General features: G+C 50.1%; 2 non-coding genes across 2 annotated transcripts; one reads left to right on the top strand and one right to left on the bottom strand.

Annotated features, from left to right (window-relative positions):
* Positions 1–6,343: 6,343 nt before the first annotated feature.
* On the bottom strand, positions 6,344–6,415 carry TRNAE-UUC (transfer RNA glutamic acid (anticodon UUC)). The gene has a single exon. It is a non-coding gene; the product is annotated as a tRNA-Glu (tRNA).
* A 1,185-nt stretch (positions 6,416–7,600) lies between these two features.
* Positions 7,601–7,673, top strand: TRNAV-CAC (transfer RNA valine (anticodon CAC)). Its single transcript has one exon. It is a non-coding gene; the product is annotated as a tRNA-Val (tRNA).
* Positions 7,674–16,195: the final 8,522 nt, after the last annotated feature.

Genomic DNA, 16,195 nt, shown 5'->3' with positions numbered 1-16,195 from the left:
AGATCAGGACCTGTAATGAACTTTGTTCGGCTAACTCGGTTACCTCTCTCATCTTGCCTCTCCCACCAGGCCCCACAGAGAGCACCAGGGGGAGGGAGGGAGTGTGGAGCCCGAGGACGCGGTGGATGAACGGTATCTGACTCCTTCCGGCCAGCGCAACTGTGCTCAGCCTTCCAGCAGTGACATCGTCCTGTCTGAAGCACAAGAAGCCACCTCTGCTGTGGACCCAGGCTGTGACTGCTCCCCTTGTAAATAAAGTACGGCTCAAAACCTTCCAGTAGCTTCTTCCTTCTGCACGCTCACCGCTTCTGTCTGAACTGAGCTGTAGCATCTGTGTAGACAGGCCTAGAAGCTTCTCCTTGAAAAGGCATATAGGCTGAAAAGAGTGCTGGGCTCAGGTGTCAAGTGCAGTCCTGGGTGGGTCAGATGATTTTCAGTGTTCCTGGTTGACATCTCGCCTGAGCCACCCTGCCACCACTGGATAGAGCATCTGATGCATGCGCAGTGGCCCATAGAGAAGAGTGATGGGAGCACGGGAAAGTTTCAGCCAACTCCACAGTCCATATACACAACCTGCCTTTCATGGGACAGCTCTTTTCCTGAGATGGTCTTTTTTTTTTTTTCTCAAGAGTTATCTATTAACTTGAAAGGCAGAGTTACATTCTGGCAGAGAGGGGCAGAGAGAGAGAGAGAGAGCGAGAGAGAGAGAGAGAGAGAGGTCTTCCGTCTGCTAGTTCATTCCCCCAATGTCTACAACAGCCAGAGCTGATGTGATCTGAAGCCAGGAACCAGGAGCTTCTTTTGGGTCACATGCATGTGCAGGGTCCATGGACTTGGGCCATCTTCTACTGCTTTTCTAGGCCACAGCAGAGAGCTGCATTGGAAGTGGAGCAGCTGGGACTAGAAACCCTCCCCCCATATGGGATGTCACTACTGCAGGCAGTGGCTTTACCCACTATGGCACAGCACCAGCCCCCCGCGCTCTGAAATGGTCTTGATAATTATAGTCCGTGGATGGTATCCCTGCATTTTCCAATCATGTAGGAATACTGCCAGCCTTGCTCAGTTATCAGGCATCCTGTCCCCTTGCCTCCTCCCAAGGTCCCATCAGAGTGACAGTTGAAAGGTGATTTTCCTAAAGACAGGTCTCTGACATTGCCAAGTCTTGGTAAATGGCCACAATGTCACACTTTGTGCAGCAACACAGAGTTTCTTTTATTTTTCCCCCAAAACATGGGTGGTTTATTCCCATTGCTGCACTGCCATCCAAACCAACAGCCTGCATGTCTGATGAAAGAAAGGTCATGGGTAACTGTGGTGCCAGCAGCATGCTCCCCTTCCAAAAACCCCCAGGGGCCAGGGCAGCTCCTGCATGGACAGAGGAGCCCTCTGGGCAGCAGCATCGCTGGTGTGTGTTTAGAACACAGCTTCAGTCTTTGTCTTCCCTTTCTTTATGTCCAGCTTTGCTTTCCTGGAGTATGTTCATATAATCTTTTCTTGGCAGGAGATTGACACTGTGTTAATTCACTCAGGACCCACTGGGCTATTTGCATAGCAATATAAACCCCATCAGTCTCCTCTTTCTCCCTCTCCTTCACGTGGCAGGTATAAGGAGGAGCCCTTTATTACTCACATCATCCTCCTAGGAAGGAATCCCCATTTCCCTTTCACATTTCACCCTGAGCTGCAGAGGAAGTATTCACCATGTGTTGAACTGGTCTGGGCGAGGTATGTAGTAGAGGAAGGTATTTCCAGTTCCTGCAAGTCACACCGAGGAGGTGGCCACAGCTTCCACGGGAACTGTCTGGCCTTACCTGGAGGCCGTAGGGTCTTTGTTCCTCCTCTTTTCCTCCCATGCTCCTCCCATGCCCCTGGGTGGAGGCAGCCCTGTGAGTGTGCTCAGCGCTTGCCCTTTATTCACTTGACAGCCACCCGGGGACTGGTGTTCCCTGATGAGAGCATGACATAGGCAGAGGGGTGGGGAGAGGCAGGGATCTTGTACGGCGGCCTCTGGCTGTCCCATAGTGACAAAGGTTCTTCCTCCCCTCCCTCATTTCATGCCCTGGAGGAACGGCTGCAGAAGATGAGATCCAGAAACTGCGGCAGCGCCTGAAGGAGACCATGGTGGTCAATGTCAGCCTGCGACAGAGGCTGCAGCGTCACATCAGCACCATGGACAGAGACAGCGGTAGGGGGGCCCAAGGGGCCTGAGTCTGGCAGTGGGTGTGTTTCCACGGGCAGGCCACTGCCCAGAGCTTCACAGAATCTAAGCGCGTGGTAGACCTGCTTCACCCACTTACAAATGGACTGGTGAGAGAGCGAGCACCGGTGCTGTAACTACTATTCTGGAAGCAACCAAATAGGCTTAGGTAGAGACCTGACCATGCTAAGCTCTTCCTCCCACTTATAGCCATCTGACCTCCAAACCGTGTTCGTGCCTCTGACTCTGTGCACGGTCTGCATCTGTCGGCTTATGTGAGTGTGGTTCAGTAAAACCCAGGTCTCCAAGCCCCACGGGCAGCAGTCTCCCCCGCTGCCATTCTCATCAGCCTCCTATGTCTGGTTTGGTCCTTGCTCCCAGGGCTCCTCGTGGATCCTAGGGTTCTTCTGCCTCAGCCCTCACCTTCCACTGCTCTCATGCTGAGGCCACCAGGCCACATCACTTGGCTGGGCCCCAACAAGACTGACCGGGTCGCACACACGGCCCAGTCTTCCTCATGTTGCAGCACTGGGTGTAGAATGATGTGAATGTGCTGGAGCTGGGAAGCAGGTGACCATGAAGCTTGTTCCCCGTCAGCCTGTCAGTGCAGCCCCTCAGGCCCTGCCGTGGAGTTCAGGGAATTAGCAGGAAGCCTTCTCTTAAGCGAATGTGAATACCTTGCCTCACTGTAATTCTCTCCTTGACAGGATGCACCTCCAACCTCCACTGGCAGGTCCTGGATTCCATTGTGCGGCTGTATGATGAAAACAGGGTCCTCAGGGAAGAATACCAGAGACTCCCTGTGTGCAGGAACCCTGTGTGCAGAGGTAAGTGGTGAGGGCACAGCGGGAGGTCTTGGAAAATGTTGCCTTCAATGAGTCTTCTCATGAAAGAAACTACACAGAGAGCTTTTAGGTCTTCTTCTCCCAAAGAGAACCCAACAGCAAGGAAACCAAACTTTTAGGGAATAGCTTCTGGGTTTGCATTTGCCTCCCCTACAACGGATGGAACAAATCAAAACCAAACCCCAAATCCTTCCCTAAGAAGATGGGTTGACGGGAAACACCTAAGGAATGAGAAATGAGCATTTTTCCACTTTTCATTTTTTTTTAATTTTTTTTTTTTGACAGGCAGAGTTAGACAGTGAGAGAGAGATAGAGATAGAGAGAAAGGTCTTTCTTCCATTGGTCCACCTCCAAAATGGCTGCTACTGCCAGCGTGCTGTGCTGATCCGAAGCCAGGAGCCAGGTGCTTCTCCTGGTCTCCCATGTGGGTGCAGGGCCCAAGCACTTGGACCATCCTCCACTGCCTTCCCTGGCCACAGCAAGAGAGCTGGACTGGAAGAGGAGCAACCGGGACAGAACCGGCGCCCCCACCAGGGCAAGAACCCGGATTGCTGGCACCGTGGCTCACTAGGCTAATCCTCCACCTCACTTTTTATTAAAGAACTTTTTGGTTATTTACTGAAGATATTCCTGGAGACGCCCTAAGGAGAAATTACCTTTGCAGAATGTTGCTTTCCCCTGGGATCAGGGGCATCAGCCAAGATCTATGCCTTGCTCTTCGCTTGGCAATTTGCTTTTTTCTGCTTCTGCTCACTTCTTTCCACCAGCCCTGCCTTCTGTCTGTACAAGAACACTGACAAGACTCACCGGGCAAAGCGTGTTCCTGTCCCAGCCAAAGTCATGCTCTCCCTGTAGAACTTGTCCAGCTTCCTCCAGGTGGAAGCCCTCCCTCCGCCTTCCCTGACATTCTGAGATGTAGCAGAAGACATGTTGGTGTCCAGCTCAGGCTTTTGACCTCTAGGTCATGTGGGTTGTGTCCTTAGCCCCTTGTCACCATGATCTTCTCACAGTCTTGTTATTGTCCAAGGACCCTGGTGCTTCTCACACTGTAGGGCTCTCCCTGTGGCCCCACCCTCCTATGAGATGATTTAGGAGAGTTTTCCTGCAAATGTCTTCTCTTTGCTGTAACAAGTCTGTGAATGTGCATGTTTGAGCTACAGCTCTCATCCTGGGGCCTGACAAAGACCTTTATTTTCCTCAGGGGCAGCACGCAGGGTAAACTGAGGCCGAGGAGGAGGAGCTGGTGGGGGTCTGGCTAACTCACCTGCAGCAGCAGCTGGGAGCAGGGCTCTTGGCATCGGGAGGTGCTGGGGCCCTCTGTCCCACACCACGGGCAGCCAGCACACTTCAGGAGACTCTGCCTTGAATGTGCTAGCGCCACCATCTCCTTCTGGCCTGCAATCCACTCCTGTAACTTCTCCCCTTCCCCACAGTCGGGCTCCCCCTGGCCTCCATCTCCACCCAGCTCCAGCCCCAGCCCCAGGCACTTATCAGCAAGACCACACAGAAGATTGTTAATGAGTTGGTTTTGTTTGTTTATTTATCTATTTCAGGTAACAACTGAAGTATTAAATGGCTTGTTTAATTTCAATACCAAAAGTTAAGTCAGCAATAATTCTCCAATTGATGAGAAAATAAAACAACAAAGCAAGTCTAAATCAAAGAAGTCACCATCTCTGAGAACCAAATTACACGGCAGGACCAATGGACCCTTTGCTTGCAGAAATCCCAGCCCTTCTTCTGCAAATTGGATAGCCCCTAAGACACCAATGCCCAGATCAGGAGAGGATCCTCAAAGGCACTCATCCTTTTCCCTCCCCACTCCAGCCAGGAAAGAGCAAGGATTTGAGTCCAGGAACAGGCAGAAAAAAGTCCCTGCAGATGGTTTACCAGCTCTTAGGTTCATTTTACTTGAACGGTAGGGTTTAGAAACCTCAGAAAATAAATTTCATTTTACATACACTTTGTTGCCTATCTTTTTTGTACAAGTTGAAATTAAAACTTTCTTTCTCCAGCTTGAAACAGCAATGTCTATCCTTCTTTTTAAAGGTGTTGTTATTTGGAAAGCATGGTGACTTGCACACACACACAGAGTGAAAGAGAGCGAGAGAGAGGTCTTTAATCCGCTGGTTCACTTCCCAGTTGGCCTCAATGTCCAGAGCTGCACCGATCTGAAGAGAGGAGCCAGGAGCTTCTTCCAGGTCTCCCATGCAGGTGCAGGGGCCCAAGGACTTGGGCCATCTTCCACTGCTTTCCCAGGCCATAGTAGAGAGTTAGATTGCGAGTGGAGCTGCAGGGTCTTGGAATGGTGCCCATATGGGATGCCAGCACTGCAGGCAGCAGCTTTACGCGCTATGGTGCAGTGGTGGCCCCTAAACTCCCATCGTCATAGGTACACTCCTGTATACTGCAGAGTGGTAGCACCAGTCCAGGGCCATCAATCATTCCAGAATCAAATGTCACCAAGTCCCTGGGATTGCACAGGAAAACTGCATTGGGTCTCCCATTCTGACAACTGACATAGGTCAGGCAAGAAATTCTGTGATGCAGGAGGCAGGTCTGTAGGGTCTGCAGGAGAGCGGGGTCACACAGGTTCACTGCTAGACAACCCAAGGGAACAGTCACAGAATCTTTGCAAAGAGTCTTGAGAGGTGGCTCTTCACTCCTGATGTTGAAAGTCCTCCTGAGCGCCCAGATTTCCGTCCTAAAGGTTTCAGTGCAGCCCACAGACGGAGACATGTGCCCAGATTGCACTGGGCATTTTCACAAACTTCAGTCTTGTTTGCATTTCTTTTTCTGAAGCTGAACTTTTCCTGTCCACTGACTTGTCTTTGGCAATCCACCATAAAGCTGGACATCTTTGAAACACAGGAAGCCCCAGGCTTACCAGACCTCTAGGCTAGCAGGCTGGTTCAGGTAGGCACCAGGAAGACACTTCCCCCACACCCTGGTGTGGGAGGGGCCTTGGAGGAGAGTGCACTGCAGATGGTGATCTCCCTGTGCTGGGAGCAGTGAATGCTGATGGCTGCAGCGCCACAGGCCAGGCAGAGCCCCACAGAGAGTTTCCATGCTGGGCGTCAGCCGGCTCTTGACAGACTCCTGTGAAATTTTCCTGCACACTTTCAAAAGCTCATTTCTTACTGCACTGTAGTGGCGGAGTTTAAGCCACATCGTTGTGTAGCCTGGGATATGTTGCTTGTGGGACTTGTCAAGTGACAGGGGCCTGAGTGGGAAATGGCGATGACAACAGCAGGCCCAGAGTAAGAGTTGCGAAGACCATGGGGGCATAAAACGACCCTTCCCTGACCGGGAATCGAACCCGGGCCGCGGCGGTGAAAGCGCCGAATCCTAGCCACTAGACCACCAGGGACACGCAGCAAGCGCTGCCTGCTGTGTTTCCCTAGCAGCAGCGGCTGCGTTGGACACGCACGTCGGAGAACTAATCCATGTTACCACACCTGTGCCTCGTCCCGTCTTCCGGGAAGCCCTGGGAGGCCGCCCCCTCCAGATTCTCGCCAAAGGGCGAACCGCACGGGACCCACCAGGAGCCCCGCCCCGCAGGCAGCCTTGCGTCCCGGCTGAGCTCAGACAGCAGGCAGCCTCGGGGAGCAGACAGCGGGCCTCCGGGGAGGTGTGCGCAGCCGCCAGGGCACCCGGGGGTGGCCGGCGTGAGGGAGATCGAAGGGGCCCAGGGTACGAGGAGCTGAGAGTTGAGCCGCTACGAGCTCCCACGACAACGCACACGCAAGCAGGGACACAGACGCCCGAGGGAATCTCTCTCAAGCAAGGCCTTGGGGTCCCCAGAGACCACCACGAGCCCATCCCCCAAACCCTGCCGCCCCTGAGTGTTTCCATCTCAGCTGGAGCTCGGTCCCCATCCTCCCCACACTCAGAGCAATCCCAAACACCAGGGCTCTGACGCCGAGGCGTTCCTCGACTCCACATCTAACCCGCCAGCAGCGCGTGTGTTCCTGAGGCTCGCGGACGGGCCTTGCTGTCACCCGGTCCTTCCTCGTGGTGACGGAGTTCAAGCAAGCGGCGCGGACCAAGGCGAGGAGACCCATGTCCCTCGGGCCCCCCGGAATGGCACTGGGCTGTCCTTGCCGCTTTCGTCGGCTCTGTCCTCCGCTTCAGCCTCTGCCTGGCCTGCCCCGGGCCCAGGGACCGTGGCGGGGCCCTGGCTGCGCGGCTCCTGTGGGAGCGGCGGGCACCCGGCAGCTCCCGGGGCGGCCCGCGGAGGAGCCCCAGCGGCTCCTTCGGGGATGTGCGTGGGCGCGGCGAGGCGCGGGCGTGCAGGGCCGCAGGGAGTGCGGGTTCTCCAGAGGCTGGCGCCCGTGCTGCTCCCTAGGGGAACGGACACTGCCCCCTCTGTCCCGCAGGACCCTAACGTGTTCGTGGAAACGCGGGGTTTGTTATCCTCTGTGGATGGGGGAAGTGACCGATGGCGGCGGGAAGGGGTCGAGAAAGGCACGATATTGTCTCATGAAGATACCCGGGCACGAGGCTTCATCTGCATGGCTTTCAGGGAAATATTTAGCAGGTAACACTGCGGTAGGTTTCCGTAGTGTAGTGGTTATCACGTTCGCCTCACACGCGAAAGGTCCCCGGTTCGAAACCGGGCGGAAACAAGATTCTTTTCCTGAAGTGAGGAGAATAAGAGCAGAGTGAAGAGGAGACGTGGTCACCCAGCTCACATCAACCAGACCTCGTTTCTCTTCTCCCGTGCTGGCCATTGTCACCCCGCTCCTGCCACGTTTACAAGAGGCAAATGCTTTCAGGTTTTCTTTCCTTTCTTTCTCTCTCACTTTCTCTCTATATATATATTTCTCTTCTTTTCTTTTAAATATTTGCTTATTTATTTGAAATACAGAGTTAGAGAAAGATGGAGACACAGAGAGAAGTCTTCCTTCTGCTGGTTCACTCCCCAAATGGCCTCCACAGCTGAAGCTGAGACAATCCACAGCCAGGTGCCAGGAGCTTTTTCCAAATCCCCAGGTGGGTGCAGGGGCCCAAGGACTTGGCCATCCTCCGCTGCTATCCAGGGAAGCAGCCGGGACACGAACTGGAGACTCAGTCCTCTGCCTAGGCTGACCTGAACCAGTGCTTTCTGGTTTGTGAGCTCCAGAGGGGAGCTGAGGAGGGGCCTGCTTGGCTTCCCATCCTATGGGAACACAGCAGCAGAACCCACTGTTTGGTGGAGAGAAACTGAATTTAAATCCGCATCTGGATCTCAAACCAAGCTGATACTGTCAATATTCCTCAGGCACCCCGGTTGAAAGTATATGTTTACATTTACCCACCCCTAATCCAGAGGATTCTCAGGACACTGTGAGGGTTCCATGCCCCCTCTGAAGGTTCAGGCAGCCGACAGTTTTAATAACTGGAACCCCAGCGTGTACTGAGTGCGTCCTGTGGCTCCCAACCCCTTGCCCACCCTCTGTTCTGCTTTGTCCCTGGAGTTCTCGGTGCTGTCTTCACTGGTGTGCTGTCTTCTCTCCCAGGAGAGCTCTAGTGCCCTGGTCTTAGATGGTGCTGCCTGGAAGGGCTTGGGTGGCCAGTGGAGGATGGCCCAAGTGATTGGGCCCCTGCACCCACGTGGGAGACCCGGAAGAAGCTCCTGGCTTCAGCCTGGCGCAGCCCCAGCTCTTGAGGTCATTTAGGGGATAAATTAGCAGATGGAAGATTTTTCTCTCTCTCGCTCTCTAAGACTCTGTAACTCTGCCTTTCAAATAAAGAAATAATTCTTAAAAAAAAAAAAAAGCTGTTGCTTGACAGCTATAGGCCCATAATAACTTCAGCACACACTGGTAAGATGAGATGTGAACAGCTCCGCACTGCTGCAGGCTCAAATGCCAGGAAATACCAGCCTCTCCAGGGTAATGGACAATCAATACAGACTCGCAGACTAGTCTTCCTGTCACGCGCCATCAAACAGAGAATGCATCTCTGTCATTCACCACCTAACAGAGATCACGCCAGAAGTTCACTTGAAAAGATCATACTCAGAAACCCCCAGCGATGCCCCTGGTGGGAGAAATCACGATGCAACAATGAAAGAAAGAACAAAAGCCTTGGTCTAGGGCCCAGGTTTAGCATGCAGGAGTAAAGAGCTCTGTTTCTGCTCATGGGAGAAACAGAAGAACCAAGGGATCATGAGCCAATAGCGCTAGGGCCCAGGTCTGTCTGTCGGGTGCAGATTCCTTTGGCTCCAGTGATGCATCTCACATGGACAGATGGTCTGGGCAGAGCCCCAGCAGACATCTGGCAAGGAATACTATGGAGAGAGTTATCTGCATGCCCACTGACCATTGTACAGCAGGAGAAGACGCATTGTCTTCAAATCACTTCCTGTGGAAGCCAAAGCAAGATCTCTGAAGAAATAAAGGAAAGCAGGAGAAATAATTGCATGGATACAGCCATTTTACTATTGCTCAGTCATTTTGCAAACTTGGAGGGGGGTTAGATGCCTACAATTATGGGCTAGCCACATATATTATAGTACAGAGATGCTATGCATGTCTACCCTGAATAGAAAACCGAATTAGATTGCTTTGAATACATGGTACTGGCAGAAAACTTAACTGAAAAGAGATTTTTAAATTAATCCAGAGCAATATTTGGAGTTTAAGAAACAAATCCCTAGGAAGATATTTATTTCAGCCATGGAAGACCAGCATTCCATATGGGGTTCAGTGACTTTCCTACTTTTTCTTCCATCAAAAGCTCAGGAAACTTTGGGACCAAAATTTAGAAATGATACACATAACTTGGATATATCTCATGAACATAATGGGCATAATTTCCCAGGAGTGGGGAGAAGCCAGGTACAAAAAGGTACACAAGGGCATGAAATTTAAACATTTGTTTTGGTGAAAAAAATTTTAAAATCCAAGCATTTTTTTTCATGATATGATATTTTTGGAACTTTCTGAATACTGATCATATGCATGGATTTAAAAAAAAATTACAGCAAAGGAAACTTACCTTTGACTTCCATTTTCACAATCTTTTTGAGTACCCTTGTACAATCATTGACATGAATTTAAAAAAGCAATTGTGAGTTCTTGAATTAAGACTCAGAATAGTGATTTACTAAGAGAGAGAGAGGGAAGGGTTGGCTTGGAAAGGGGCTTCACACACCTTTCTTGAATCATAGTAATCTTCTATAACTTGAACTGGATGCTGACTGCATCTACAAAATTAAACACATTGCACTAATTACTTCTTTTTACAGAGTACTGTACCGTAGTGCAGTAATTTACAATGTGTACTGTAGTGCAATAATTTATTGTTCCCATAAAAACTAGGATACAGGGAGTGGAGACAAGCCAGTCTGGACCACGGCTTTTTATTTGGCTTTTTATTCTAATCTCATTCAACTCATTTTATTCTAAACTCATTCCACTCAATCTGGCTTTGTGTTAAAAAAAAAAAAAAAGAAGTCTGACTGCTATTTGAAATAGCTCTCCCATCTCCCTGGGTGAGACCCCAGTGGATAAGAGTGGCCATCAGAGAAGGATGTACTTTTCTCCGGAGGGAGGAGAGAACTCCCACTTTGCGTATGGCCCTGTCTGAATACTGATGGCGTTTGCAGAACTCAGAAGGCTTCCATGGCCTAGGCAGCTCATGTCAAGGGCCTCGGGTGATCACTGACATCACATGTAAGAGGGTTAATTGTTAAATTAACAACAGGAGTCACTGTGTACTAACTTCCCATGTAGGATCTCTGTTCTCAAGAGAACTACAGTATTAACATTAATGGTAAAACTTGATCCCAAAGATTTGCTTTGTTCTATTGTGATATTATGCATCCTAAGTTCTAGTTATGTCTAAGTGTCAAACTCCATTGCCTGTGTGTTTAGGTATTTCTTTAAAGTTTATTAGGTGTCTCAAATGTAAAATCTTGTGGAATTCCTAGCTCGTATGTTTTAACATAGGGTTAGATACTAAAAGACAGCCGAGGAGAGTTCTCAAAATGGCAAAATTCTGTGGACTTGGGACTCCAAGTTTTGGATCCCGAGCTTTTGCGTGTAGCTCTAAAGACTCCCTGATGCAGTCTCCGTACTGAAAAGGGTAGCTGCACACGTTGCTCCAGAGAACTAAGGAGCTTCTAACTAAAGCTCCGGTATTGGGAATTGCTGATGACAGGATTCTATGGAATTTGAATGCCAAAATTCAGATTCCAAGCTTTTCTATGTAGCTTTAAAGAGGCCCTGATGCACACTTTGTACTGAAAAGGGTAGCTACAAAAGTTGCTATGGATCCCAGGATCTGGATTCTAAGCCTAGTGTGTGCTTAAAAGCCTCTGAAACAGACACTGTGCTGGCCAGGGGAGCTGCAAAGGTGTTCCAAGGAATCAGAGTTTGTGACAAGAACTCCAACATTAGAAATTCCTGAGCAAGCCACTCTTAAGGTCCTCTTCAGATCAGTTTCAGCGTAAATGAAAGGGACCTTACCAGGTGCTATTGAGCACGACCACCTCCATGAAATTAGGACTAAACTTCTACCTCTTAAGTCTTCACAGGTGAATGTGAAGGACATGACTGACTGTTCCTATAAGCCAACCAGAAGCCTTAAGTACTGCAAAGCAAAAGGGATAAGTAAAAACTTTTGCCCTTGTCTCCTTAAGGCAAACATGCTGTACCTGCCTGTCTTAATCATCTCTGGGAACTGTTATTGACGATAAAGCTACCTAATGCTTTATTCTATTGTAATTCTCTATACTCAAGCTAAATGGGTTTATAATCTACATAAGGATAGCCTATCACTACCCACTGTCTGGGAATCTGTAAGATATGTGGTTTTCATCTAAAGGGGCACCCCACCTACAATTGGTTTTGCTCCAGTTTTGCTTATACTAATTAACAACTTATGTTTCAGAACTCGACTCCTGGGAGTAACTGACCGTGCAGGGGACACAGACCTTGGCAATGACTGAGACTGCTCCAGCTCACAAAGCAAATTTGTTAGATAGGATCGACAGAGACTTCCAGACCCTGGGTAGGCCAGGGCCTGCGCTACGCTCCTCAATAAGCAGGAAGCAGTTACAGAAGACATGATTCAAAGTCCATCCACTCCCCTTAGGATTAAAGGGATGGAGTCTCTGAGGGGGGAAAGAAGTAGGCAGGCATATAGGTTAAAATCCATTAGGTTTGTGAGCTGGAAGACCACGCCTTCGCCACACCCCTGTGTGACCTCACACCCTACCTGATACCTTCTCCAAGCCCCTGTGTGACCTCATGCCCCTACCTGGCCACTCCTGGGTGCCCACCAGCCAATCAGGTCAATTAACCACTCCCCTTTGGAAGTGGGTTAAAAGCCTGGGAAGTGGTGTGTCCTGGCCCCTTCTCTTCTTCCCTGGCCTCTTCCCAGGAGGGGGCTTGCTATAGCCCTGAGCCTCCAGGGCACATGGCCTTCAGGCCACACGCCCTAGGCTTCCTGGGCTAGATGCTCCTCCACGAGGCTGGTTCCTTGCGCGCGGTATGAACCCAGATTTATCTCCCTTAAAAAAAGCTCTTATGCACCTTTCGCACTAAATAAAAGCATTAAAAAAAAAAAAAAAAAAAAAAACAAAACACCTCTCCGGGGAGAACGGCTACTAAGACCACATTATGTCATTGGTGGAAGCTCCTGCCGCGGGGTCCCTGCGAGGCAGCAGTTCACTGTTGCGGGTATTCCCCGTCGAGTTCTGACAAAGAGCACGTCCAAGTTTCCTTCTTTGACGTGGCCAGCTGCGGGTTTGTGCACGGTGAGGTTTACTCCTCTTCGGATCTCTCCCGAACTGGGAGCTCCCTCTGCGCCGGTGGCTGCAGGAGTCGAAGCCTAGCGACACCGGTCCCATTGCTAGCTGTGGCTGGAAGGCGTCGCGGTGTCCCGGGCTCGAATGGCAGACCTCCAGGCTGGCGAAGCTTGCTGGCAACCATTATGCCGCCTATCATTCTGAGACTTCAAAAACAAAGCAACATACTCTCTTCGCTGCCTCCTTCTTGGACGTGTAGAGATCCTTGAGCGTTTCTCTCCCATGCGCGTCTCCGCTTCTTCCTCCCTCTTCTTCCACACAGTCACGATTCCCACCCCTGGGATCTGGCCGGTGCTTCCCCGCAGGCAGGCCTCCTGGGAGGTCTCAATTGTCTCAGCGACGCCTCTGCTTTCTTGGGCTCTTTTCCAGTGTCTGCTTTTGGCGCGGTCACTCACCCGCACCAGTCGCACCGACCTCACGGACTCTGCCGAGCGCAGCCGGGCGGAGCGGGAAGCGCCGGCACGGTTCCCACGGGCGCGCTCGGACCTCGTAGGCCCCAGCACGGCTCCCGCGCTGGGTCGCGCATTCGGGCGTCCCTGGGGCGCTGTTTCCGAAGCAGGCGGGGGCTAAGGCGGGGCCAAGGCCACTCGGCAGCCCTTCTGGTGTGAGGGTTTCTAAGGGGACGCACGCGACAGGGTCCCAAACACTCCCGAAGCTTGGAGTTCGCAGTTATCTTGCAGAAGGGAGGAAAAACCTAGGCTTTCACAGTGAATGCCTAGTGTATTCTGAAACCGGAAACATGGTACTTCCCGTGTCTCTGTGGCGCAACCGGTTAGCACGTTCGGCTGTTAACTGAAAGGTTGGTGCTTCCAGCCCACCCAGGGAGTAGCCAAGCTTTACTTTTAAAAGGAGGGTTAGTGCGTTTGTGGTCATTGTTACAAATATGTTACTTAAAAGAAGACAACAACCTCCTATCCTGGGTGTCTTGTCCACCAAATAGTACAATCTTAGTGCATCTTTGTCAACTTGCCATTCAGAAGCATCTCTATAAGCATGCTCCACATAAAGACCATGGCCTCTTTTCACTTGTGCCTAACATCAGAAAACCATCACTATCCACAAACCAAGAGGCTATTCTTCCCATTACCATCCTGATCTTCAATGCTACTCTTAACTTGATACATCCTATGTGATAGGAGTAAGGAGATGAGCAAGAGAGACTAACGGGGAGTGAGAGGAAGAGAGAAAGAGAGAGAGAGAGAAAGGAAGGAAGAAATACTTGTAACTATTACATGCTTGTTTCTGCAACTGGTCTCATACAAGTCTGGTATTTTAACTGCCTTCTTTCACTCTGTTCCATGTTCCTTTGCTCTCTGCAAGCACCTCAGCTGGTCTTTGTTATTTACCTGGTGTGTGTGTGTGGGGGGGGCCTACATGAACCTTCATTCCTAAAGTATCTGGATCATTAACAATCCTGTCTGAACTGAATTGGTTTGGTTTTCCACTGACTTTTCTCAGGACACGGTTGCTCTAAGAGATGCCCAAGGGATCTCCTGTGTTTAGACATAACTCTTCCTTGCCTCCACCATGGATGGAGAAGCAGTTCAACTTGCCCTTGGCAATCAGGGTCCATCAACCTAGCCAGCACGGTAGCTTCCTTTTTGGCTTGTGGATTCAGCGGCATGAGACGCCCAAAGTGGCTGAGTGGCAGTCTTAATGTTCGATAGAACCATTGTCTGTTGATGGGTACATTCCTCCCTTTTGAGCTAAGACTTCCAGACCAGTAGAACATGAAGGCAAAGGTGGAGAAAGCCAAATTTTGCTGATGTATTACTAGCAGTAATAATGAGTGGTGCCACTTCCATTTCCACTCCTTGGTCCCTGGACCTGTGAATCCTGGCTATGGGAGAAACAGCAGTGCCTAGTGAACGGTTGCCTGGAGAACCTTGTCCCACATAGCTGGCATAGCAGCTGAGGCTTCAAGAGGTCATTCCACTGTTCTAATCAGACCAGAGGCTTCAGGATGTGAGAGAATGTGGTGAAATCAATGACTTCCATGAGCGTAGGCCCACGGCTGCAACTCATTTGCTACAGAGTGAGTTCCTTGACCAGAAGCCACGCCATTCTCACCACAACTGTGAGTAAGGCATTCTGGAAGTCCATCCATCCAATGTTAAGTTTTCTTCACTATTATCCTATACCCTTAATATCAATTTCCACATATATCTCCTGTGTCTTTGTAATTTGGAAGAGTCACGTAGCTCTTTTGGAATATACTGCACCTCCTCAGGGGTTTAGAAGACAAGTGTGGGTGAGTCCATGAGGACTCAATATTCTATTCTGAGGCCATTACCTCAGAGGAGAGCACTGAAGGCTCCCCAGGCAGAGTTGAGTGAATCTCCTCCAATGCGTGTTGAAAGGCTCCTTTACTGCCAAGGAGGACACAGCAACATGTAGAGCTTTGACACCTGCACCTTCATCCTGCTTTTCTCATATGTACCACTTTCATTTCCCACGATTCCAGCCCTTCTCAATCAACTCCCTCACTTCATAGTGGACACCGTGCAAGTTGGGTGCTGGAGTCCAGCTCCAGCCGGTCCAGCATTTCCTGAAGGTGTGAGAGGCATTGGCACAGGAAGAAATGAGAGACACACTCACAGCAAGGCTGAAGGCATGGCTCTAGCTTTCAGGCACCAGACTTTATTTTCATAGCATAAATCACATATGATTGATTCTTTCTTCTTACAATGGCAAGTCTGTTGTCCATTTTCTTAGAACCACTGACCTTGTATTTTATGGTGCCTCTAGATTCTATGTCTACATCTAGTTACAGTTTCTTTGATTTTCAGGGGGCATATTTAGAGCATGGGATACAATCACAGACAGGTGCGAGACAATGGGCTGCCCACACAAGCCAAGGCCTGGAGCGCTGTCAAGCTATGCAGAAATTGGCTACACAAGCTAGAATAGTACCTTCCTAATCTACTCTTTACCAGAAGCCCCAAGTTCAAAGCAGGCCCTTTTTAAAATGTATCCCCTCTTTTGTAGTTCTCTCTGTAACGCTTTATTTTCTTTATTGCACTTATCTAAAGGTTCACTTAGATCTATTCCACAGTTTGACATCCTAACCATTGTTGTATTTGTAGCACATATTGAATTAAAGCTTCAATAACATTTATCTTTGTTTTAGTGGGAAGTATACACCAGGGAGCCTGTTGCCTTTTACTTCTTTCCCACAAACAGCTCAACCTTGCATAAAGCATCAACCCCTTCTCCTACACTGACATTTGACTTGATTAACATCCTACCAAGCAATGGACATTTTGGGGATTATGAGACTAGGTGCTCTTCCCTAAAATTAGAAATACAGCAATCGTTAGCAGCACCACCAGGAAGCTCTGGCTTTCTTAT

Source organism: Lepus europaeus, chromosome 5 (assembly GCF_033115175.1).
Source record: "Lepus europaeus isolate LE1 chromosome 5, mLepTim1.pri, whole genome shotgun sequence".
Classification (NCBI taxonomy): Eukaryota; Metazoa; Chordata; class Mammalia; order Lagomorpha; family Leporidae; genus Lepus; species Lepus europaeus.
Note: the sequence above shows the minus strand (reverse complement) of the source record. Positions and strands in the feature narration are given on the sequence as shown.